General features: G+C 40.0%; 1 protein-coding gene across 1 annotated transcript in view; it reads left to right on the top strand.

Moving 5' to 3' along the window:
* Window positions 1-13,386: 13,386 nt before the first annotated feature.
* Window positions 13,387-18,404, top strand: part of wdfy3 (WD repeat and FYVE domain containing 3) — a 120,576-nt gene continuing 115,558 nt past the window's right edge. The window contains exon 1 of the mRNA XM_084946302.1: window positions 13,387-13,616. The gene's annotated coding sequence lies outside the window, so the exon portion shown is untranslated. The remainder of the gene's footprint in view (window positions 13,617-18,404) is intronic.

Genomic DNA, 18,404 nt, shown 5'->3' with positions numbered 1-18,404 from the left:
CTGAACCCCTGGGCTTTAAGGTCAGAGGACAAAAGTACAAGTACTGTGCTTGCATGGGTTCTCTTTGGGTACTTCAGCTTCCTCTCACAGTCCTAAAAATGCATAGGTTAGGTGAATTGGCAGGTTTATATTGGCCATAGATGTGAATGTGTTTGTCGCTCTGTGTTAGCCCTGTGCTTGACTGGCATGTGCACTAACCTTCATCCTATGAAGGCCAGTATAGGCTTCCTCCTGAGTTGGATAAATAGAAGAAAATTGATGAGCATCTAAATTGCATTAGCAAGGTGTTGGGCCACAATGTTCTACAGGTATCATTAGAGCACAACTTGAAGGTGACTCTGGGCCTCTACTAGAGAGTGAAGCATTAAAGCGGCTGGTGTTGTGCCAGCTGTTTGTAAGTTACCTTCAGTATCTAGCTAGTGCTAGTGCTAGCAAAGAGGAGCGAGCATAAAGAGAGTTTACTCCTAACGTTTTTTATTAACAGGGAGGTAATTTCAAATACAGCTTTTTTTTATCAGCTCAACAAACATCAGCAAACATGCAAACTGTTTGTGTGCAGTTTGTCACACAGTGTATTGCTAGCTAAAAGGCCTAGCTAGATTTCTCAGGGAGAGTGCACGATAACTTCACTCAAAGATGGAGAAACATGTAAGAAAGTCAGGACAATGAGGAAACGAGAGGTTGGATTTAAAGGTAAGGATGCTCGGTGGCATTTGACAAACTGCAAAAATGTAATGTCATCATTTTAATCACATTTTGGATCTGTATATGATGTGTTTTTATAAATTATGTATTTTCATCCTGCAAAATAAACTAGAGTATACATACTTTGTGTTTTTCAAGTGTTGCTTGAAAATACTAATGTGGTGAATTTTGTAGTAAAGCACTGTGGTGGCGTGCTCAGTGGCTGTGGAGCTCATGGTTACAGTTAATTGACATCAAATGTAGCAGCTATTAACTTGCATTTAAGCTGATGATGCTTAGATTCATTCACTGAATGCCATTTTTATACCAACTTTATCCAGTCTGGTATAAACGTGGTACAGTGTAGGAGATGGGAATCAGCCAAGGTGCGAAACATTTGCTTGCATGTTGTTGAGTTCAGCTGTGTAAATCCACAAAGGTCAGCAGGTCAGCTGATCACAGCCTGTACAGGAGCTCATATTAGAAGTCCTTTGCTTGTGGTCTGTACTTGGCCAGTACAGCAGACCTTAGAGTTCCAACAACTGCTGAATCTCACTTTAACCCTTAACTTTACTCCCTGTTCTGATTAGTTGTGGAGACAAAGTCTCCTCTACAATGTAGGCAAATGGTTACTTTCACTGCTGTGTCCTGCATGACAGATTTGAAGTGAGAATTATAATTTTGATTGGAATAACATTTGAATTTTTATGAACTAATATTATTATATTATTATGTTGACAGACTATTGTTGTATTACATTATATTATCAATATAAAGGTTCAGATACCTTTGCATTAAAATAGATGGAAAATCGTCCTTCAAGTACAAGAACCTGTACGTTTTCACTTTTGCTTGAGTGAAAAAGTTGCTTCAGTACTTCAATTTTTACTCAAGTATTTTTTAAGACAGGTATCTGTACTTCTACTTATGTAAAGAAGTCTGTACTTTTGCCCCCTCTGGTTATACTTTGAGGTAACTCTTTCATTGAGAAATAGAGGCAAACCATCATTGCAGATTGCCCCCACAGCACAACAGAGTCACTGGATACCTTTACTTTAAGGAGCAAGTGTTCAGGTGGTTTCTTTCATTTTGATTCTGGTATGGTTTGGCCAAGAGGCGTAGTTTCAAAACTTTTTTTGGCATCCCAAACGTGGCGGTTTTTCTGTCAGCATCATATTGAACCCAGCGAACACCAGATGTCAAGATTTGAAGGAATAGTTGAAGGTTGGGAAAATACGCCAAGACAGATGACAAGATCGGTCAAATACGAGATTAGTATCGCTTTTCTTATCTAACCCTTGACAAAAATGTAAACAAAAGTATTTCCAACATTTAGTACTCCGTGGGTGAGTTTTTAACAGTTCATGTAGCTGAACAATGACAGTTGATTGACAGTGTTTTATGAATCAGATAAAAACCTGAAAGCAGGATGGTTTGAAGTATCTGCAGCAATCAGGACGCTTCACTGGATGTTTCATGTAGAGTTACAATATTGTAATTAGAGACAATGTTGGAAATGTCTTCATATTTTGCTAAAAAGAACAATAGAGTTTGTACAGTGAGCTTGAAAGTCAGTATTTGATATGACCACCCAGACGCTTTTCTTTCCAAGCTCTTTAGACAACCATGACCTGCATGACTGAGAACCTTCACAGACACCTTTATTCTTCTACACAGCCTGAACTCTCTTGAGTAAGTTTTTCTTTTCTCTTTTTTAAAAGTAATATTCAGGAATAGTTCTCAAAGCAAAAAGGAAAGTTTGAAGCCTAATCTTAAAAGTAGAGATAGTGTCTGTCTCCTGAGTCCAAACTGGAAGCTGGTTCCACAGCATTTTGAATAAACTGAAGACTTTTCAGGGAGTTTTTAGGACAACGTGATAATAATGAACAACAGTAGTCTAGCCTAGAAGTAATAAATGCATGAACTAGTTTTCATCACTCGAACATGTTCCCACTGTTTTTTAAGTCCAGTTCTTTTGTAACTTGACATGCCTCAGTCTTTTCTCCTTATTTCCTTTCCAAAGAATGGCTTCCTGACAGCCACCACTAAAACCATTTCTGATGAGGCTTCAGTGAACAGTAGATGCATCAGCTCAAGGGCCAGAAGCATCTCTCAGGTCCCGTGTCAGGTTTTTGTTGGATTATTTCCCATTTCTTAAGGATATGACTTTCAGATACTGTTCATCTGCTGTAGATGGTTTGTTAGGCCTTCCAGTTCTTCTTTTTTCCACCACTTGTCCAGTTTCCTCAATTTTGTTAATGACAGAAATGCACACCATGCTGACATATGCCAAGGTTCAGCCAGTATCTCTGAGAATCACCTCGTTGGTGCAAATACTGTTTTATGCCTGTCAAACCATGTTATCTTCAACACTTTTTAGAGATTGAACTCAATAAAGAAGAAGTAATTATGTTTGCTCCTAGTAACACATCAGCAAGCCTACCCCTTCAGTGCCTATGTGAGGGAACTGTGGGGCAGATCACACAGCTCTGGCCTCTGGCACTCACTGGGGCAGCCCGTAGTATGGACTACCCACATTAAGCAGAGGCACCCATGTTGGGCCAATGTTGACCTGCAGCATACCCACACACCACTCTACTGGGGACCTACACGGGGCCCACAGTGCAGGGTCCAGATCTCCATATTTCACGCTGGTAGCATTGCATACAGTGGGCTGCCCACACATGCCCCATTGTTCATCAATCTACCATTTACAGTATGGGGACCCATTTGCATCCTTTGGTGCTTTACCACCACTGACTCAACTGTGTGTGTGGACCAGAATGTGCTTGAAAAAAAGCAAATTTTGGACACTCACACCCTTATTCATCCACATATTTCATTTATCAGATTTCTTTTTCACCAGATGCCATTCCTGACGTAACCCCCACTGGATTTGCTTGATACCCAAACATTTAAAAAAAACTGCACTATGGAGCCGCTTCCCCTCAAGAAGAACAAGAAGAACCTTTAAATCATATCAAATAAGTTAGTTTGACGTAAAACAGAAATATGACCTTATGTCTTTCACTTCCCAAGTTTCTTTTTGTAATATATCAATTAGACTCAGTTCAACTTCCATTTTTCTGAGGTTTTAAGTCAGTCTCTATCTCTCTCTTTTAGATTTCTGACAGTGTAATAAAACATGCTCTGTGGTTTCGTTCTTTCCACAAAGGTAACATTTCCCTTTACAGTGTTTCCTTATTATGAATAATGTGCCAGCAAACATGCCCATGCAGGCCTACAATGGATAGATGTGGGTGAACTGTGGGGTTGTATGGAAAGCCCAACCTACAATTATCCCACGTGAGCCCTAGGTGGGTCAGTCCACAGTTTTGCCCTTTGGGATCCCTGTATGTGTTTTCTAGTGGCAAGCCCACTATGGATAGCCTATGGAAAACCACCATAGGGCCAAGATGGGTAAAGCTAACCATGGGGCCTGCATGGGGAGCCAAAACGGCAAAACTGCTATGGGCACCGCCATGTAGGCTCCCTGGGGCCCCCATCTGTTTTCTTTGGCAGCCCATGGTATGTTACTCATAGAATTCCCTGTTGGAAGAGCTTAAACATCTCCCTTCACACACACACTTCAAACTTCAAAGACCATCAGTCTGCAGAAATATTGCTCATAACCATTAAAAAAAAACTCTGATTGCTTGGAAGCAAAAGGAAATGAAGGGTGGTTTGAGATTTTTGCACAGTACTGTAGCTCTACATTCAAACTATGTTTGGGATTATGTCTGTGAAGGTTCTCAGTCATCCAGGTCATCGTAGTCAAAGGAGCTTGCAAAGAAAAGCGTCTGGACTTCTTTAAGTTGCTTGAAGACGTTTCACCTCTCATCCGAGAGCGCATGGCACAACAACTTCACAACTATGTTGTGCCATGCGCTTGTGAAGTGGCTGTTTGGTCTCTCCAATGTAGAGGTCTGGGCATTCCTCGCTGCACTGTACAGCATACACCACATTGTTAAGTCTGTGTTTTGGAGTTTTGTCTTTCGGGTGAACCAGTTTTTGTCTGAGTGTGTGTTTGGGATTGGGATAGAGACTGGGAAGCAGGCATACTCGGAGTAAAAGTATTTTATGTTTTATGCTGTTCTCTCTTTCTCCCATGATTTGATTGTAGGACATTAAAAAAGTAGTTTTTATATTAGAAATACATAATTGAAATCAAATATTTTCAATTATTTTAATACCATTTCTGATGAGGCTTCAGTGAACAGTAGATGCATCAGCTCAAGGGCCAGAAGCATCCCTCAGGTCCTGTGTCAGGTTTTTGTTGGATTATTTCCCATTTCTTATGGATATGACTTTCAGATACTGTTCATCTGCTGTAGATGGTTTGTTAGGCCTTCCAGTTCTTCTTTTTTTCCACCACTTGTCCAGTTTCCTCAATTTTGTTAATGACAGAAATGCACACCATCTTCAGCACTTTTTAGAGATTGAACTCAACAAACAAGGAGAAAGAAAGAAAACACTTATCTTAAAAAAATAGAGCTTACATACATTCATCATAGGAACAAAAGTCATGGCAAGTTTGGGCTTTTAGTGATTTCTTTAAGCTGTTGTTTCCCGGGTCTTTAATTACTTGAAAAGCAAGAATTTGGTGCAACTTTGAATATGTTTCACACAGGGTCAAATGTGCACATACAAGCTCAAAAACGTACATATCCTCATTCATACATTACAAAAATTATTAAAGATGGCACCACCGATGGTTGCGTTGGTACTTTGCTGTCTCATGTTTTGCGTGCTGCTTTGTGGTTCTCTGTTTTTTGCTACTATCCTCAAATCGCCTTCACCAAAGAGGAACTCAAGAAACCAGTCGTCTGTAGGTACTTTTTCCCTGGTTTTCAATGACCCTGGCAACCTAACCAAGATTACATTTGACACAAACGTGTCAAGCTGCATCTGTGTCAACCACTGCCCTAAATAGTAATAACCCACTGTTATGTCATTCAGGTCATACGCACACGCACATGCACATGCACATGCACATGTTAGCCTACTCCAAAGACTTTCTGTAACTTTTCTTTCTTCGTTTTCATTTTCAGATAGATTCTGGTTAAATTAATAAGTTATGCTGGAGGTTCTACAGTGTAACCAGGCCAAGGCCAGTTATTTTCTTGCAAATGATCATCATTCACTACAGCTGGTAGTTTCTCTTTGCCAACATATGAAGGATTTCTTTGACCGTTGGATTGACCACCACTCAATGGACAATGAAAAATCCAAGAATGAGGAGAACTGTAGATTTACACATGTCGGGAAGGTTTCTTAAAGCATTTTCTAAACAACTGCAGATTCCAAGGTAATCATCATCATCAGTTTAAGCAAAAGTTATTTGGAGTTGTCACTACTTTGCCAAAGTCTGGAAGACCCAAACTTCACCCACACCTTCAGATGAGAGGAATTTAGTTAGGATGTTCAGGAACAAACCAGGAATCATCAAGGCTCAAACCTGCCATGAATTGGAAACTGCTGGAACTCCAGTGTCACTATCCACAGCAATGCAAGTTTTACATTGCAATGGACTAAGAAGATAAACATGAAGAAAAATCCCCGCTCCAAAACTGACATCTTGAAGCTGAAATTTCCAGCTTCTCACACGGATAATCCCAGTACCAGTGAATTATGTTTGGGGGACTTTCAAAAATGATAAAACTGTACCAGCGGTCAAGCACGGTGGTGGGAGCATCATGCTGGTTTTGCTGCCAGTGGTACCGGTACATTGCACAAAGTGGATGAAATAATGAAAAAGGAGGGCTACTTCCAAACTTTTAAACTGCGCCTCATATTAGCAGCCCTAACACACAGTGTTAGGGTGCCTGGGTCGTTTTTATTGAACTTTGATTTTGATATTATTTATCATTTCTAGTCTTTTGGTTTCTTTGTTAGACTTCTCTGTCTCATGGTTTATGTCTCTGTGTTCCATAGTTGCTGTGTCTCCCCTGTCAGCCGTATCCGCTTGTCAAGTCCGCGTCTCTGTGTTGTTTCCTGTTTTACTTTGAAAGTCTGTGTCTCATGTTAATGTATCTAATGTTTCTGGTTTTGCTTCCCTTGTCTTGTTAGCCCTGATTTTTCCCAGCTGTGTTTCCCTCCTGTCTCCCATTCCCTGATTGCCCTCTGTGTATTTAAGCCCTGTGTTTTCTTTGCTCTCTGTCACGATCGCCCTCATCCCATGCTGTGTTTTCTGTCTGTCTGTCTGTCTGTGTAAATTTATTTTGAATTCTCAGTTTTATTACATTTGAGTTCAGCATTAAAGCTGTTTTGAGTTCACATTTTTGCCTCTGAGTGTCTGCACATTGGGTCCACCATTCCTGCCTGCACACAGCACATGACACACAGGGTGTTTCAACAGAAAAAAAAATCCCAAACACACATCAAAACAGGTTTTGGAGTGGATAAAGCCGGCGTACATTAACCTTCTGGAATGGCCTTCTGAATTTCCCAATCACAGCACTCTTGAAATTTTGTGTAACAACCAATTTATATTAACTTGATCGATTCTGCCAAGAGGAGTGGTCAAATAACCAGCCAGGTAATGGTCAGAAGTGCAAGCTGGTTGAGGTGCAACTTGCTAGGGTACATTTAACCAAATATCAGTGGGAGTGTATGTACATATTTGAACCTGTATATGTACTTTTGACCCTGCGTGGATTAGGAAAAAGTATGAAATAAAATTAAACACCTAATTCTTACCTTTTAAAGTCATTAAGGATGTATGCTGTCCAGTCATTCAAACTTGGAAAAAAGTTTTTAAAAACTGTTCAAAAAATCTTAAAAATCACAAAATCATCATGACATTCATGATGAGTGTTTGCAAACTTTAATCAGCTGTATCATCTTGCATTTGGAAGTCTCTAGATGATCTAATTGTTTGTCACTGAGGTAAATTTTATTTGGTGAAATGAAACTTGTAGTGTCTGTGTCTTTTTCTGTGGAAATTGACGTATTTAGAACTGTGTGCTCACACTGAGTCATTGCTGTAGAGGAACTAATCCTGGTCAGCAAGATGTGCAACCTGCATTATTGTTTTGTGTTCAGGACCGTTGTAATTATCCAGTGCATGTCAACCTTTTTTAATAATGGGCATTAGCACACAATTATCAAACAAGCCAGCAACTCTGCACGTAATTTCACACAAAGGCCCATAACTTTCGTTTTCCTCATCTATCAGCGTTGCACGCCTACTGAAAGTTTCATGTTCAGACTTGTTTTAGACGTGTTGAAATACTGCCAGAGATGTCTTGCCAGAGCATTGTTGTTCTTTTTTTTTTGTTTGTTTACTCATTCATCTTTGTTGGGGAATTCCACTAACCACAAACGAAGTATTGAACAGTTTTAGCTGTAGCTGGGAACGTGTGGGAAAATCAACCTGATCTTGGACATGATTTTGATTACCCTCTGCATGCAGTAGCTCCTGAGCAGCAGCCCTCTTGATCCATTACAACTTTGATCAACTTCATCCCATTGTGATCCTAAGCTGGATAAGAACTTACAAAAAATATGGATGGTAGTCCTACAGTAGACTTTAGCTCATCTTGTACATGCTTTAATAAAATATATCTACCTTTCTCCGCATGTTTAAAGTTATTGTATTAAAGTTATTTGTAAGATGAAGACTTTGACACACATTGAATTGTTACCTTTGGCAAGACACTGCAATCCAGGTAAGTTTGAGTTTTATCAGCTGGATAGTGTAGAGGTAAGACTACACACCTTCGGAGCGGGAGTCACAAGTTTGAGTCCCCACCATGCTAAAAAAACAAACAAACAAACCCTGGAATGGTGCGGCTACGTCTGCAGCCTGTCCGCAGTTCGGACACAAGCATTTCACCACATGTTCAATATATGTTGTACTGTGTACGTGACAAATAAACTTGTATTTATCATGAGCATAAAACGAAGGTCAAGTCCCAGTGGGTCTTGACTTTCAAAAATACTGCAGTGCATGTACGCAGCCTGTGACAACTTTATCTTGAACTTTAGAAGTCCTGTTGTCGTCCCAGTGAGCACTGATTTAGTTGATAACTTCCAGAAATTAGACGTGCGTCTGTATTTTTAAACAAATACCAGATGGGAACAAAAACAGAAATTTTAAAATGCTTTTCATTAGGGTATCAAATTCCACACCTCACCTCTGCCCACAATATGCACTGAAACTGCACTGGAAAGCAAAGGAAAGCCCCAGATCTAATATTAAGTAAGTTACTGAGCCTCTGGTTATCAGAATAGCTTCATTAGTCTTTGGAAAAATGCCTGAGGGGTTCCAAAATGTATTGCCTCATTTGATCATAAGGTTGGAAAAAACTGAGCCCAAATTCTCTCATAGATGTTCAGGCGGATAGATGTTTGATTAGAGAATAAAGGTGCTCTCTCTGTAAGAAGGGATGAGGTGACCTCTTCCCTGTCAGGGTCCAGGGTTACACTTTTTTCCATTAATTTTTCACCCGTCTACATCTTCGAGCTGTGCATATAGGGGATATTTCCAATAAGCAAACCAGAGTTCTTTTGGTTGAAAACTTAAATTTTACATTTTACTCAGGACTTTATTGAATTGTTATCCTAATCCTGTTTCAATGGCTGTTTTTTCTTCTTAGCGAGAAATCGAAACGTAAAGGGTGTACTGATTTTTGGTTTGTTTGTTTTACTAACACCTGTACTGAGCTGGACTAAGCAACAATGGGTGCACTCCCTAAGTGCGAGTAGACGGTAGATTTTCAAGTCTGATATGTACAAAGAATATCGAACTATTGAGTAATGATGGCATTCACCGCTGAGGTGATTTCACAGAGACAAACCTTACAACTACGCCTTTTGAGCTTTTGTAAATGGGAAGATAACAAAAGGTTTAACTGACAAAAGTGAATTCCCCAACCGGAAGAGCAGAAACTGATCCGGAAAGTTCTGATGCGTTTCATGATACAGGCAGTGTGTACCTTTGAAGAAATATGGGCATAACAGCATGTAAGTCATCAAAGCATCACTACCACTGGGTGAGGTTACAGTGGTTTGTGGTTTGTATAACCACAAGCCACCCATGTAGTCATTTGCACCGAATTGCTGTGATTTGTAAAGTTCAAATGAGAACTGCTGTCATCTAGTGACTCTGACTGCATATTACAATGCACCACACTGTCAAGTGATTAGGATCCCACAATCCTGAAGCATTCACAATGACCTTAGTGAAATAAGAACTGAACCACAGTGCCTCCTTGCTGGATTGTGCAGACTCAACTGCTCTCAACTCTAAACACAAAAATAGATTTAAAGGATAGATAATGGACTTGATGTCCTAATTGGGGTTTCAGCAGTCTCAGGCAGTTTAAATAATACATTGCTTGATTTATCCAGCTTCATATCACCCCAGATAAACTTAGAAATGTAGTGAACATGTGTTAAAACATGGATTGTTTTGGTGGAGGAATGTGTTAATGGTAACTAGTAAGTAAGGACTATACCCTAAAAGAGTATAATAAATGATAACGTTAAGTGCCATAATTTTCAATAAAAACACAACAAGTCAAAATAAAATAAAAAGTTGTTTGAAAATTCTCTGTTGGTCCTCCTTTGGCTCTCATGCTCTGGGGGCCTCTGGATGTCTGGGGCCTGGATCTCCTCTATGCCTGCTTCATGCGCTGGGGGTCGGGGCTATGGCTCCCCACACCCTCTCGCAGATTGTTACATGGAGAAACCTTTTGAATAAAAGCGCACCCGTCCACACAGGTGTACACATGGGTGCTCACACACACAAACTTCACCCTTCTGGGCTGCTACCTCAAAGCACATTGTGCGCTGTCGGTCTCGTGTGCTGCACAATAACATACAATATTTAGTATTTACTGTTACTGACATTTATTTAGGTTATTGCAATGAGGTTGTGTGTCTTGTGTTGCTCTCTTTTCTCTTTTTTCTCTCTCAAGATGTGATCCAGGTGATTTTTTTTTCTTCTTCTTTTTTAAAGTGTCCTCTCTCACTGTCAGTCTTCCCCTCTGTTTTTCTTTAAAAATAAATACATAAATAATAATAGCAAAGATCAATCAAATGGACCAATACAGGAAGGCCGTGATGATGCACTTAGTAAAGCCTTCTCTGAAGGCATTTTTCTTGGCCTTCAGAGAATAATTTTGATGGCTAAAGAGCCAAATGGGACAGGCGGGAAAAAATTAAATAAATTCTCAACATAATTCCTGTTAAAACAAAATAAATTAGCTGCTTTTTAAATCAGCTAAACATAGTAGTGGTAATGGTAGCTTGTGGGTCCACAGGCTCTGTCCCCTTGTAGTCTTTAGTTTTGTACAGGGAACAACTAACAACCTCTGAGTCTGTGAATGACAGCAAGCAGCAGTGTATTTTGTAAGAAGCTGATATATAATCTAGAGCCTGGCCATTTAGTCCTTTGTATGTTAATACAAGAATTTTAGAATGAATCCTATAATGTACTGGAAGCTGATGCAAGGAGTATAAATGAAGACTATCAGGGTGCAGCTGTGTGGCAGGCATGTTGCAGACTCAGATGCAGGAGACACAAGCCTTTAATGCTAAATGCACAAAAAATAACAAAGTCCAAAAGGTAAAGTACAAACCACTGACTTAACCCCTAATTTCCTTCGGGATTAATAAAGTATTCTGATTCTGATTCTGATTCTATACACCAAGAAATACAGAAACCACAGGAAACACACAGCTGACAGGGACACAACAAAGGACAAAGAAAGACTCACACAATATATGTAGAGGGATGATCAGGCCAGAGAGGCGACACCTGAGAGACACGGTTAAACTACATCAGAATAACAAGATATGGGGGAAGTAAAACAACATACCAAACACAAAATAATTAATTATATGACTAATTATCAAAATAAAACCCGAAAAAAACTCAACTGGAAAGAAAACATCTAGCACAGAGACAAGAAAGGACTAAGCACACAGTCAAACAAATTTTATATCATGAGAGAACTAAAATCAGAAAGACAATACTAACAGAACTGTCAATACAAGATTTCTTTACACAACTCAACCTGGACAAGTAAACACAACAAAACAATGTGATAACAAATGAAAAGCAAAAAGAATCAGTGGAGAATGTTAGAATTACCTTAGGAATGGTAAATGGCCTGTATTTGTATAGCGCTTTACTAGTCCCTAAGGACCCCAAAGTGCTTTACACAACCAGTCATCCACACACACATTCACACATCGGTGATGGCAGCTGCATTGTAGCCACAGCCACCCTGGGGCGCACTGACAGAGGCGAGGCTGCCGGACACTGGCGCCACCGGGCCCTCTGACCACCACCAGTAGGCAATGGGTGAAGTGTCTTGCTCAAGGACACAATGACCGAGACTATCGGAGCCGGGGCTCGAACCGGCAACCTTCCGATTACAAAATGAACTGCTAGCTCTTGAGCCACGATTGCCCCATAATAGGAACCACAAGTAAGCCTGCAATTATAGAGCAAAGTGCTCTATTGGCATGGTGTGGTCCTGTGAGATAAAATGGGACCTGATTATTCAAGAACTTGTATGTGAGAAGAATTTTACAATTTACGATTAAAATGTACAAGCTTGATTTATTTATAGCAGAGAGGTTAGAATTCAGAGGATAAATGATTGAAAAAATGCAGCATACCATCTTGAATCACATTTGTTTGTCTCACAGCCTAATTTTATTTTAAAGCCATTTCAGCCATTGCATAATAACATATTTATTTTAAAACAAGGGTTTGCTTTTATTTGGATGTAAAGGATTCCAGTTACATTCCGAGTCATAGCCAAGATTTTTAAAAAAAAGACTATTCTTATGCACCTATAAAATTCTGTAAGTATTAGTGATTATTGTCATGAGTGTTCTAGAAAGAAAACAAATAATAGATAGCCTGAGATGTCTTATGAAAATCTAAGTACAATTTCAAATAGGGAGAAAAGCAGGGTATGTCCTGGACAGATAGCCAGTAAAGTTGGACAGCACATTATAAATTTTGTTTAGCAACCCAAGCAAAAAAAGTGGCTCCCACCAGAAGTGTAAGGAGGGAAGAAAGCAGGATAAATATGCTGGGTTTAAGCAGGGTTGTCTACAACTTCCCTGAGCACAAGGCCCAAAAGATGAAGATCTAAAGAGCCAGTAGTTTGAGTAGTAGAGGTTTATATAAGGAATTCATCCATTGTTACACTCATATGTTGAACATATAAACTCATACTATAACATGTTTGCATGATAAATATAGATGTTGGTCCACTGGAAATGATTGTTGAATGAGATGTTTGTTATAAAGTGACCCATCCAGTCAGTGTTTGGGGACCTGTGGTTAACAGGCCCGTCTTCTTTGTTCCGTGCTTATAGTCATTCCAGTTGTCTTTGGGATTGTGATAGTTTAGTTGAAAAAGACCATGTAAGTTCGTAGCACAAGCTTAAATAAATATGTCTGTTCCCCCGACTGCTCACTGCAGTTGCTGTCCATGGTGCTGATCAAAAGGTGCAATAATTCTATTGAGGTAAAAAAAAAAAATTCTAAGAAATGTAAAAACAAAAAGCTTTTCAGCTTTAACACATTCTGTGAGTTTAAATAAAAGAGAGGGAAAATTAAATGAATGCGTGTCCATTAAATCCATGCCACCGAGTGTGTTTTTCCTTTTATCCAACAGATGTCAGGATTGTGTTTCAGTTGCGGCCTCGCTCGGGACCGAGAGGAGGATGCTGTTAGGAGGAAAATCGGCGCTGGAACCTGGCTACATGCTCGGCTTATTTGGATGTTGAGGAAACATGGCGACCGGCGAAAGGAAGGAGAGGGAGCAGCAACCACTTTGGGATTAACGCATCGTTTGAGACATATGGATATACACGGAGTGCCCCGTACCGACTTAATTCACACATTGGAGGTTATCTTCAACGCTCACACCGACGCATTTTGCCGCAAACGCTGCTTACTGGTGAGTAGATGGCGGGTACACCAAAGACGCTCTCCTCTCTGGAAGTGGCTAGTTAGCAAATGTGTGCTAGCTGCCTTAGCATGCGAGTTAGCATGGGCTGGAATGTGCATCTCGGCTCAACTACAGTCCGCACCGTTATCGCTGGTGTTAGCATGACAGTGGCAACCTCGGGAAAAATACAACGAACCCGCGGTAACTGTGGAAACACCAGCTGCCATCTTTATTTGCAGTAAAGTTATTGAAGGCCGTACATTTGAAGGAACGTCACCCGTTTAGCTTGACAGTTGAGGTTCAGATAAGCCGACGCTAGTGATCAGCTGGTCGCTAGCTGCATGTTGTGGGCTAGCGTAGCTGCAAACTGAGGGGGATTGCTGGTTGGTTGTGTTTTCACTCACTGACGGTGGAGCTGAGTCCTAAAGCAGGACTTTAACAGATCGCAGCCATTGGAAAACACACAGGACCGCTGGTAATTAAAACGTTCGGGGTACATGTGCAGTATGTCGCTTTGGATAAACGCATTATTGTTTTTATTAGAGGTGGCTAAATCGGGTTGCAGTGAGTGTTTCGTAGTAGCTGGTCTTTAAGGGGCAAATTCGCAATGACTGGCAAAGCTATAGCGGTCACATCGTCCTCATTTTACTGTCTGCTCTGCGCCTGATGTGCAGCAGTCACCTGTGTGTGCGCATTGTCCCTGAGTGTATGGCTATCAGCCCGGATGCCTGCACACAAGCTAACCACCTCCCAGCAGGATGGGGCAGAAAACTTGTTTCATGCTGGGGCACTGTGAAAGGTGCGGTATGACATGTACACAAATACACACGATACAATTAAAAGCTACATAACATTTCTGCTTGTGACTTGTAAAGGGGGTGGGGGCTGAACTGTCGTCCAGAAAACGTGCAGGTTATAAGTACTAAAAAATAGCACTGCAGATACATGCCTGTGTGACTGTAGACAAAACGAGTCAGAATAGCTAACATATATGGCTCTTTATTCGTTGTGAAGAGTATCGGGAGTGAGATTTTTTGTGAAGTTTAGTCTAAATCAGATGGTCGTCCCATGTTGGTATATTTAAGTTAGTTTAAAGACAAATGACTATTAAAGCTAAATAATGAACACAGTAAGACAGACCTGTAAAGTAAACCTTAACTGAAAAGGCCACGGGAGAGCCTGTTTCCAGAAATAAATGAATGGCAGCCACTAGAAATAGCAGTGAATATGTAGAGGTCTGTTATTGCAGTGAACTGGTAAGTGAGCATCATTTGAGTCTAATCTAATCTTAAAAACCTGATTAGTTGAGGTGGCTGTTGATGGCTGTGCTAAACTCAATTTCTGAATTGAGTTTATATCTACATAGAGAGCTGTGTGTGAATAAATAACAGTCTCTGTGTTCTAGCATTGGAAGCAGGAAGCCCTGAGTGTATGTCGGTGTTTGTCATGTACTGTATGATGTGTGTTTTTCCCTCATAAAAGCTAAGTTACCAAGCAAGCAAACTGGCTGTAATTCAGAAATAATACTAGGATGATTAGTCTAATAAGTAGGCTTGGAGGGGTTTGGAAAAATTACTTTATTGGCTTTTGGATCTTGTTTTGACTATTTTTTGTGAGTATTTGCTGTGTGCCAGAATAGGCAGCAGGGTTTGTCCTGCATAAAAACATTTAGTGCCCCCAACCCCCAAAAGAGGTTTTGGTGTTCACCAACAGGAAACTCACCAGGGCTGCAGTGAAATAGTTTATAACCAATTTGTTTAAGTGTGATTTTAATTTAGTTAACAGTAAAATCACTTTTGTTTAACCAATGGCCCGAAATAACAGGAAAATGGATGGACCTCTGTTAAGTAAGATAACACCAACTGGTTATTTTAAACTATATGTGGACCTCTTGTGCATAGTCACCCCTAAAAGACCTTTTTGAGCCAAGAAAAACACTAAAAGCACTGCCATGCCTTTCAGTGGAGGGAGAAAAGGATACCCAAACATGGGGAGAACTCGCACTCTCCACACAGAAAGGTCCTACCTATGTTTGAATTTAGCTCTTTCATGCTGTGAGGCAACCACTGAGCTACTGTGCTGACAGTTGATCAGTTAGTCCTTAAAAGTCCTTTACAGACACGTTCTTAAGCCTTACCCGGCAGCTTTTATCACTGCAGTGCAGCTTTCTTTATCGGACTGCTCTGCATAAACACTGCATCACATTGAATAATTTGAAAACTCGAGGCACAGAAACCCGATTGCTGCTAACTACCAGTAACTGAATTATTCCTTAACTTTGTTCTGTCGATGTGCAAACCCAAACAGTTAGCTAAAGCTCTCCCCCAAGTCACCTGAGAATTATTTCTTCTTTATTATTGTTTGGAAAACTTCTTGGACTTTAGCAGTGTGCTCTCCATGTGAGGTGATTGTACTGCCTTTTCCACATATAATACCATTAGTGACACTCGTATAGTTTATTTCATCTGTAAGGAGTAGCCCTGTTACTTTTTTTAGCCACAAAAAAGCAAATGGGTTACACTTCTGGGCAGCAATACTGTCACATGCAAATTTCTGTGCTGTAAAATACAGCAGCGTTGGCAAGAAGGCTTAGTGGTGTTCTGCCTCCAGTTAGTTAGACCCGGTCTACCAAGTGTTTGTCAAGTTCCCCTTTTGTTGTGATTTACTGAGGTGACTCGAGACCTGCCAGCATTTGGTGGTGCAGTCTTGACTGTGTAGCCTCCGGGTCTTCCTTTCTTCTGTTTTTCTCTCACGGTGATTCAGGGCTAACAGGCACTGAAACTTTGAACCTTTTATCATTGGTTATGCAGAGTTTACTCCCCGGGGCTACAACAGGGCTTACTTTGACCTAAATACAATTAGGAAAAAATGAACCCTGTTGGAATTATAAGGATTTCTACATTGATTATTCATAAAATGTGTTCTGATTTTCATCTAAGCCATAATTATACAAACACGGAGACAGCTGTTCTTTTCATGCATTTATTAAACCCAACAGCATACATTTGTCCTCGCTCTGCAGCTTTAGATTGTTGTTGTTTTGCTATTTTGGGGGGTAAGGGAGATTAAGTGGTTAATCCTGTAAGTATTTGATTGTTTGGACAGTGCCTTATGTCTCCCGAATGTCAGCATAAATGCTGGCCTAAATGAATTTATTTACTCATTTACTCTCTGCTTTGCTTGCTTTTATAACGGTCAGCTATTATGAATTATTCCCAAGGATCTGCAATAGATTAACAGTAGTTTTCCAGTGTGATGACAGTTTTCTTTGTTCTGGCCATCATCCACACTCTGATAACAAATGGAGATTTTGCTTCAGCTAGCTATTTGTAGTGTAGGAATCCTACTTGGTTTTCCAAAGCTATTCTTGCATTATATATGCGTTATCAGCCCCAATACAGTTTTTACAATTTTTATGTCAGGGTTTTAGGTAAGTAACAGTTATATATTTGGTTGACACCAAGTTATAGTTAACTAAAATTAAAACAAACCAGAGTATGAAAGAAAGAGTCTAGTGAACTAACTGTATATGTTCTTGTGGTGACCCTTTGAGAATAAGGGAGCAGCCAAAGTGGCTTCTGTGTTCAAATTTGTGAGTACAACCAGCACAAAAAAGTACTACTACAAAGTATTGTTGTCTTTTACGGTTCTGAACATCATAATTACTGCATTATAATCTACCATTATACAAACAAAAACTGACCCTTAAAAATAATTAAATCTTAACTAAAAGCAGGCATTTCGTTTCTCAGCATGGGCATTTGGGCAATGACTGTGCACATAAATACACGTGTCTGCATATATTTAAGACCTTTAGGAGTCATTTTTCCTGGTATTTCTGTCCGTGTGATGGGCAAAGTTTACTTTATTCTTGAGTAAATTGAAACCTCGGTAGAGGAGGTGGTGAAAAATCCTTTATTGCATCTCTGATGGTTTTTCTTTTGGAGGAATGTCAAAGGCTCTTTGGTGGATGCAGGACAAACCCTGTAAAACTAAACATAAAGTAAACTGAAACAAGAAAACCCACTCTGGAGGATAACTGAAACTATAGCATTTTTGAGTATTACACCAAAGGCTCAGATTAAACCTAAGCAAAGATCCTAGACTAACAAATCGAATATTACCATTAGAGATTTTATTTTTACCTGCTAACTGCTTTTGTGTGGTGGGATGGGAGCTGTGGGGTGTATTCTGTACTTTGTGAGGCTCTTATTATTGATTAAGTGTAGCCGGGCAGCTGCATTAAAGTCTTGTGGATGATGCAGCTCAAGGCCAATGCTGGTTTTCCTTTCAGTGCACCGACTGAGCTTTCTCAGGCCATTCAAATGCATCACACACAAAACAATATGGCCTGAGTAGCTGGTGTGTTAGGCTTGTCGGTATAAGCCCACGTCAAACAACAGACTTAAGTCGCAGCTTACTAGTTGTCATCTTTCATGAGAAGACGCAGCACGCACTAATAAAGCACAAGAGGATCATTCTTAATTAGCACTCAAGGGAAGGGCCTGCACATCCTATTAGTGACACTGCACATGTGCTGTGCACATATAGTTTGTGTCTATGTTTTGTCTCGCACCATTGGATTACATTAAGTTGATGACATGATAAAACAGAACACTGCAGATTTTTAAAATGTTTAAGGGTTTATTCACCTGAAACTTTGAGTTCAGGTGTTTTCAGCCCCATTGTCATAGGTGTAATATTATAGGGAGTTTATTATTGTAGGGTCTTAACCTGAGAATATAAAGTGCCTCAAGCCAGTTATTGTTGTTATTTGGTGTTAAATAAATAAAACTG

This window comes from Perissodus microlepis, chromosome 12, assembly GCF_051167445.1.
Source record: "Perissodus microlepis isolate ML-2025 ecotype Zambia chromosome 12, ASM5116744v1, whole genome shotgun sequence".
Classification (NCBI taxonomy): domain Eukaryota; kingdom Metazoa; phylum Chordata; class Actinopteri; order Cichliformes; family Cichlidae; genus Perissodus; species Perissodus microlepis.
The sequence above is the reverse complement of the archived record's forward strand: the minus strand, read 5'-3'. Positions and strand labels throughout refer to the sequence as shown.